This window comes from Cucurbita maxima, unplaced genomic scaffold (genome assembly GCF_002738345.1).
Source record: "Cucurbita maxima cultivar Rimu unplaced genomic scaffold, Cmax_1.0 Cma_Scf00912, whole genome shotgun sequence".
Taxonomy (NCBI): domain Eukaryota; kingdom Viridiplantae; phylum Streptophyta; class Magnoliopsida; order Cucurbitales; family Cucurbitaceae; genus Cucurbita; species Cucurbita maxima.
The window spans coordinates 621-6,738 of record NW_019272928.1 but is presented as its reverse complement, the minus strand read 5'-3'; the positions used below and the strand labels follow the sequence as shown (position 1 = coordinate 6,738).

The window sequence follows — 6,118 nt, the reverse complement described above, 5'->3', positions numbered from 1 at the left end:
TCTTTTGGAGATTCAAAAGTAAATATTTGCACGGTTGAAGTAGCGGATGAAGTTGCAAGCATCATTTCATGAGTGGTTAGAAAAATTTATTTATTATTTTAGTTTCATAAAGTTTGTAATGCTCAAATTGACTTCGTCTTCTGTGGAGATTTAAAGGATCGAGATTAAATCATGGGCACGAACTTTTTTTGTGAGGAGACTATAAATACCCACAAATTATTATGTAAAAACATATTTGTGATCAATGAAATTGATCTCTTAAGTTGAGAGGTCCCCCTTATAGAAATCTTAGCATATCTTTGTCGTTTTTAAGTTTCATGCAATTCTTGTGGTAGATTGCATCTGAGTTATTCAATCAAGCCTTGATCAATTTCAATTGTGAAGTGACTCAATTTAGAAAAAGGTTTCAAATCTTGCTTCTCACTCCTGGATCTCATAATCTAATTCTAGCTTTATATCTTGGTTTATCCAAATTTTGTATAAGAAGGTGTTATTTTCTTTAATACAAGGGTTCTTGCTTCTACAAAAGCTTGGCTCGTTGGGCTGAAGATTACAGTTGGTCTATCATCCTTCAACGGGATCTTCTATCCCCATGACTTGCTCTGATGCGGTCGTTCTTCTAACGCAGGTGACACATCCAGTTGTCGAGATTGGTAATGTGAGTTTTTAACCCATCCATTGAGGTTCTTGGAATGATTCTATAACTTATCATTTCCATGTTGGGAGTTGGATCATGGGTCTTGTGCGAACGAATCCTTGCTTTACCGCCTCTTCGAGTTGAAGGAAGTGTCAAAAGGCTAGTTTTTTTTTCAATTTTATTGATTTGTTTGAGTGATTTTATTTGATTTTATTTCAATTTGTCAAACTCACTCGGGTGCTCACCTCAATCATTTCAGCCTTGTTGGCGTTCAATAAGAGAGACCTTGGAAATAACTGTGGATTATCACATTAACAATTTGAATCAAATAAAGTGACATTAACCATTTGAATCACCTCCCACTTGTTGAACTTGACCAAATGTCTATAACATAGCACTAACAAACGTAATCTAAAATACCATTGAACTTGACCATTATAGTGCCTCTCAAACGTAGGCAAAGTTTAAATTCGAGTCTCCTTGTCAAACTCACTCGGGTGCTCATCTCAACCATGATGGCATTTCATAAGAGAGACCTAAAAAATAGCCGGATTATCGCATTAACCATTTGAATCACCTCAACCCCACTTGTTGAAATTAAAACAAATATCTATAACATAACACTAACATAGGTACGATGTTCATAAAAGTCTTTTTAATCTAAGATACTATTGAACTTGACCATTAAAGTGCCTCTCAAACTTAGGCAAAGTTTAAATATAATTGGTGACAAAAGATGAAACTATAACAGAATCTCCTATGTGAAAGCAAAATATACAAACCGTAGGACAACAATGAATTTTAAGTGTAGTTGTCTTGGAGTCTTTTGTCTAATCGTTAATGAGTTTTACTATAATGTTTTGGGTAATGTCTAACTCTTCGACACGTCCTTTCATGTGTGTGATAGAATTCTCAGAGTTACCGAGACTATTCGAGTTGTTCGATCGTTTGGCGCTTTCTTCAAAAGGATCAACATCAAACATCGAGTCCTTGATTGGCAACCCATCTAGAGGAGCGTCGATTGCATTGATTCCATCAACAGTCTTCCCATGAGTTTATGGTGCATGACCCTTTTTTTTTACCATTCACCTTCGAGCGCCACCATAGTTTTGCATCGTCCATGAGATGCATTGCGACCAACGTAACTCTTAGGTTCTATGAGCAAGTTCCAGTAATCTTCGAGTATTGTTCTACGTCAAAAATAAATCTTTTTAATTCCTTAGCATCCCGGTTTCCATTTAAGGGGTTGTGTTCTTGGATTTTAAGTTTTTTAAGGCCACATGAACTTGGCTTGAGCTGTGGTTCTCTACAGCCCAACTTGTCAAACTCACTCGGGTGCTCATCTCAACCATGATGTCGTTCAATAAGAGAGACCGCGAAAACGACTGGATTATCGCATTAACCATTTGAATCATCTGCTCATCTCAACCATGATGTCGTTCAACAAGAGAGACCTCGAAAACGACTGGATTATCGCATTAACCATTTGAATCATCTCAACCCCACTTGTTGAAATTGTACCAAATATCTATAACATAACTCTAACAAAGGTACCAAGTTCATAAAAGTCTTTTTAATCTAAGATAGAAACTGTAAAATAAAATGAAATAAGAAAAATAATATTTCATTGACAGGAATCGAACCCAAGTCTCCTCAATGAAAGCCAGATATCCTAACCTCTAGATGACAATGGATTTTTGGTGAGAATGTCCTGAAGTCTTTTGTCAGATCGCTGAAGAGTTTTAACATGATCTTTTGCTTAATGTCTAACTCTTCGACACGTTCTTCCTTGTGTGTGTTAGAGTTCTCAGAGCTACCAGGATGCTTCGAGCTGTTCGATTATGTGGCTCTTTCTTCAGAAGAGTCAACATCAAATGTTAGGTCTTTGATTGGCAACCCATCCGGGGAGCATTGATTGCATCGATTCCATCAACGATCTTCCCATGAGTTTATGGTGCATGACCCATTTTATATACCATTCACCTTCGAGCACTATCATAGTGTTGCATCGTCCATGAGATGCATTGCGGCTAACGTAACTCTCAGGTCGTATGAGAAAGTTCTTGTAGCCCTCAACTCTCAGGTCGTATGGTAGAGTTCTTAGAGCTACCGCGACATTTTGAGGTGTTCAATCGTTGGTTTTTTCTTCAAAAGAGTCAACATCAAAACCTCAGGTCTTTAATTGGCAACCCATCCAGGGGAGCGTCGATTGCATCGATTCCATCAACGATCTTCCCATGAGTTTATGGTGCATGACCCATTTTTTATATCATCCACCTTCGAGCGCCATCGTCCATGAGATGCATTGTGGCCAACGTAACTCTTAGGTCCTACGAGCAAGTTCGTGTAACCTTCAAGTATTGTTCTACGTCAAAAATAAAGTTTTTTAATTCCTTAGAATCCGAGTTCCCATTTAAGGGTTTGTGTTTTTTGATTTTAAGTTTGTTAAGCCCAAAATGAGCTTGGCTTGGGGTGGGGTTCTCTACGACCCTCCTTGTCAAACTCACTTGGGTGCTCATCTCAGTCATCTCAGCCATGATGGCGTTCAACAAAAGAGACCTTGAAAATGACCGGATTATCACATTAACCATTTGAATCACCTCAACCTTACTTGTTGAAATTTTACCAAATATCTATGACATAACCCTATTAAAGGTTCAAAGTTCATAAAAGTCTTTTTAATCTAAGATAACTTGATCATTATAGTGACTCTCAAACCAAGTTCATAAGAGTCTTTTGAATTTAAGATACTATTGAACTCATCCATTATAATGCTTCTCAAAACCTAGGTAAAGTTTAAATATGAAACTATAAAATAAAAGAAATAAGAAAATAAAATTTCATTGTCGAGAATCAAACTCTGGTCTCCTCGATGAAAGCAAGATCTTCTATGTAATGTCTAACTCTTCGACACATTTTTTTATGAGTGTAATAGAGTTCTCAGAGCTACCGCCACATTTCTTGTTCTTCGATCATGTGTCTCTTTCTTCAAAAGAGTCAACATCAAACATTAGGTCTTTGATTGGAAACCCATCCAGGGGAGCGTCGATTGCTTCAATTCCATCAATGGTCTTCCCATGATTTTTTGGTGCATGACTAGTTTTTTATACAACTCACCTTCGAGCACCACCATAGTTTGCATTGTCCATGAGATGCATTGTGAGCCAACGTAACTCTCAAGTCCTCTGAGTAAGTTCCTATAGTCTTGAAGTATAATATCAAAACATATTAAGGTATTTGATATGTTAAACACTAAAATAATTGATGTGTATCATAAACATTAAATAAAAATATATATTTAAAATTTGAATGAGATTCATATTAATTAAACATATATTATGATATTCTACGACATTTTAAGATTATTTAAATAAGATATTATATCTTAATGTATTAGGTATTCAAATATATAATTTGACAAAAATTATCACAAGTTCACGGTAAATAGAACTCTAGGGTTATGTCAAAAAGCATCAAACACTAAATACTTTGAAATTTTAGGTGATATTTTGCAGAGGAAGCTGATAAGGTCTGCAAAGAGCATGTGGTCGTGTCTGACATTTTAGGTTAACAACATGTTGAAAAGAAACCAGAAATTCTGATACTGGTAATTAACTACAAACCTTTGAATAAGGTTTTAGAATAAATAAGATATCAAAACCAAATAAAAAATGATTTGATAAAAAGAATTTATAGTCAAATATTTTTATAAAATTCGATATGAAATTGGGATTTCGAAAAATTCTAATTTCCTAAAAGGACAAATATAAAATAGCATTTAATGTCCAGTTTAGAAAATATGTGAGGAAAGTCATGCGATTTAGGCTAAAAAGGACTCCATCCGAATTTCAGATGATTATGAATGATATTTTCAATTCTTTCAAAAAATATCAATAGTTTATATTGATGATGTGTTGATATTTTCTAAAACCATTAAGATGAACACTTTAAACATCTACATACATTCATTAATGCAATCAAAAGAAATCAGCTAGTTGTGTCCATACCCAAAATCAAATAATATCAAACTCAAATCCGCTTTCTCGGATTTTAAATTTATTTGAGCCTTATAAAACCCATTCAATGGTCCATTGAGTTTGTCTCAAATTTAGGTTCTCTCAATTATGTGTCTTCAATCCTTCAAGATATCAGACATTTGTACAAATGTCTTTTTGACTGTCTTGAAAATAATACAAAGTCTTGATTTGTAAAGGATATCTCTACAACCCAAAAAAATCAAATCATTAGTCAAATAAACTCTCGACTTAAGTCTTATTGACCCAAGGGCAGATCTCATAGTGAAACGTGACGCATCAAATATCGGATATGGAGGTATCTAAAATTGTCAAAGAGGACCGAGAATCAATTATCATATTTCATTCAAAAGCCTCTAATAATACCATACAAATTACAAAACAGTAAAAAAAAATATATATATTATTTCCATTGTACTCCGTGCACAACAATTTTAAAGGAAATTTAAAATAAATCCAGCGTATTTGTCATACTTTTAAGTTCAATTACAATAAATCAAGAAAAGAATTGAGTTGTAATAAAATATCACTTGACATTGGAATGTAATTTGAAGACTTTTTATCTTCGGGAGTTGAATTACATTTAAGATTATTTATGTTATTTCTTATTTTCTTCAATTTGTATTTAATAGCTTTGGGTAGTTTGTAGATGAACTATGTTTGAATTATCTTTTTGGCCTTTCTATTTTCGACAGACACGTTTTACACTTTTGAACTGACACTTGGTAGAAGGGGTCACTAAGGCTAAAATCATATAAAATGGGTTCATAGCACAGTGGTAGAGCATTTGACTGCAGATCAAGAGGTCACCAGTTCGAATTTGGTTGGGCCCTTTTAAAAATTTTGGACGAACACTTTGTTCGATTTGCTCCCAACCACCGAGTGTCTAAAGGAAAAGAAATAAGAATAATTACCGATTCCAAACCTTATTCCAAAGTACTCCACCACATAGAACCATGTACTTAGAACCTAAGGGCCACTATTCTCGGACAAGAACCAAGCTATCATTAACAAAAGAGTGTGGTATCCAAGCACCCACTATGAACATGGTTAAAAACTTACTTACAATTAGGCTAACTTACCGAGTCTTGTACTCACTCCATCTTTTTCATGTAACTAAGAGTAGTTGCCCTAGACCAACAACACCCACCAAAACTATTTTTGATGTTTTAAAATGATTTTTTTAACCTTTCCCTTATTTTGTACTATGAACCTATAAACTCTATTTTGAATATAATGTAAATATATATGTTTATTATATTTTAATTCTTTTTTTATTTCGAGAAAACATTTTACTTTGTGTTCAACCTCTTTTAACTTGCTTCGGAAATGGCTCGTGACATAAACATAAAAAAAGTAATTTTTTAGTATGAATTTTAATATAAGTTGCATTCTTATATTGACAAAACCACTAGTACCAAAAATATTCATGAACTTTCAAAACTAA

The 6,118-nt window shown here is 34.2% G+C and overlaps 1 non-coding gene across 1 annotated transcript; it reads left to right on the top strand.

The window, feature by feature from the left end:
- Positions 1-5,432: 5,432 nt before the first annotated feature.
- On the top strand, positions 5,433-5,504 carry TRNAC-GCA. The gene has a single exon. It is a non-coding gene; the product is annotated as a tRNA-Cys (tRNA).
- Positions 5,505-6,118: the final 614 nt, after the last annotated feature.